General features: G+C 45.4%; 1 pseudogene; it reads left to right on the top strand.

The window, feature by feature from the left end:
- The first annotated feature begins 284 nt into the window (after positions 1-284).
- LOC114885900 lies at positions 285-1,620 on the top strand (annotated as a pseudogene).
- Positions 1,621-2,000: the final 380 nt, after the last annotated feature.

Genomic DNA, 2,000 nt, shown 5'->3' with positions numbered 1-2,000 from the left:
TTATTCTGGAGCCTATGTTCTTAGAAGAGCTAGCAGTGAATTAGCTCACTGAATAGTACAGGTAATTTCTGATAATAACTGATATTATAACTTAATATTCAGTTATTAAGCCTGGTTGGCAGGCTAAGGAGATTTGTGCTGTTATTTCTAATCTGTTTTACGGATTAGAATTTGTTTTTCTCAATAAGTATAATTAAATGTATGATCCAAATAAGCTCTGAATCTAATCCCATGATTTTTTCTGTGTAGAAATTTTTCTATAATTAAGAATGATCGGCGCTCTCCGGAGCGCCATGCTGGGCGCGGCAGGCGCGGGGCTCGTGCGGCGCCTACGGGCAGGGACTCAGGTGTGGCTGTGGGGCTCGCGCGGCGCTCCCTCACCTTACCGCACGCGGCCAGTGGGCTCCACGCGGGAGACTGGCGGCCCTCAGCCGGGCGGGGGCCGCTCGGGCGGCGGACGAGCCTGCCTGCGGCGGCGATCGTAAACTCGTCGCCCCGCCCTCTGCAGTCCTACCTGCGCCTCATACGGTTGGACAAGCCCATAGGAACCTGGCTACTGTATCTGCCATGTACTTGGAGCATTGGTCTGGCAGCTGAACCAGGTTGTTTTCCAGATTGGTACATGTTATCCCTCTTTGGCACTGGAGCTCTTCTGATGCCTGGAGCAGGCTGTACTATTAATGACAAGTGGGACCAGGACTACGATAAAAAAAAGTAGATTCGTCCCAGAAAGGAACAGAGAGGCTCCTCTCAATTCTGCAGAGTAAGATGGTGGCATCACTTTTGAATGCCACAAAAAGCAACAGGATCATTTAGTGTCCTCACTGAAATCCAGCGTAAGAAGTGCCAGTATCAGTTGAATAGCTGGTGTTGCAAAGCGCAGTGTGCTTCCTTTCTCCACAGAGGAGCGGCCATGGGGGCAGGGTTACAAGAACAGCAAATCGCCCAGTAGCTGCTGGAGACATTTCAAATTTTCAATCCTTTGTTTTTCTTGGGGGACAGCTGACCTTGGCACTGCGTGTTCTTCTATGTCTGAATTACTACAGTATAGCTCTTGGAGCAGCATCCCTACTTCTTGTCATCACCTACCCGCTAATGAAGAGAATTACATACTGGCCTCAGTTAGCCTTGGGGTTGACTTTTAATTGGGGAGCATTACTTGGATGGTCTGCTGTCAAGGGCTCCTGTGATCCATCTGTTTGCCTTCCTCTTTATTTTTCTGGAATTATGTGGACTGTAATATACGATACTATCTATGCTCATCAGGACAAGAGAGATGATGCTCGGATCGGGTTTAAGTCCACGGCACTGCTGTTCCGTGAAGATACCAAGCAGTGGCTCAGTGGCTTCACTGTGGCGATGCTGGGGGCACTGAGCCTGCTGGGAGTGAACATCGGTCAAACTGTGCCCTACTACACTGCTGTGGTTGTTGTAGGAGCCCATCTGGCTCACCAGAGTTACATTCTGGACATCCACAGACCTGCGGATTGTTGGGATAAATTCACCTCCAACCGAACAATAGGACTAATAATTTTTTAAGGAATTGTCCTTGGGAATTTGTGGAAAGAAAAGGAGACAGATTAAACAAAGAAAAATATAGATAATAGAATAGAAAATTAGCAAATTAAGTTTAACTGGGGATTTTTAAAACAAACTTTTACAAAATACTCTCAGGTCTTATTACCACATAACTAGATTTGAATAACAGTCTTACAATATGTTAATGAATTACAAACCAGTAGATGAAGTTGTAGAGCATTTTTGCCTGGATTTTAGTTCAGCTATGTACTAGTCAAATTCTTCCCCGTCACAGAAACCAGGAACTCTTCAGGATTTGCGATCACCTGGAGTATTTAAGTTATACTTCTCATCCGCAGTTACAGGAATTATATGAGTTTTGGCACTTTAGAAAAAAACTTGATGTGTGTCTCATCTAAATGACTGTCTCTGTAGGAAAATGGTCTCTCTTTTTAGGGCAAAATAAAGGCTGCTACAGGAAG

This window comes from Monodon monoceros, unplaced genomic scaffold (genome assembly GCF_005190385.1).
Source record: "Monodon monoceros isolate NGI ecotype Baffin Bay Population unplaced genomic scaffold, NGI_Narwhal_1 Super_Scaffold_6, whole genome shotgun sequence".
NCBI lineage: Eukaryota > Metazoa > Chordata > Mammalia > Artiodactyla > Monodontidae > Monodon > Monodon monoceros.
This window is presented reverse-complemented; position numbering and strand designations above follow the sequence as displayed.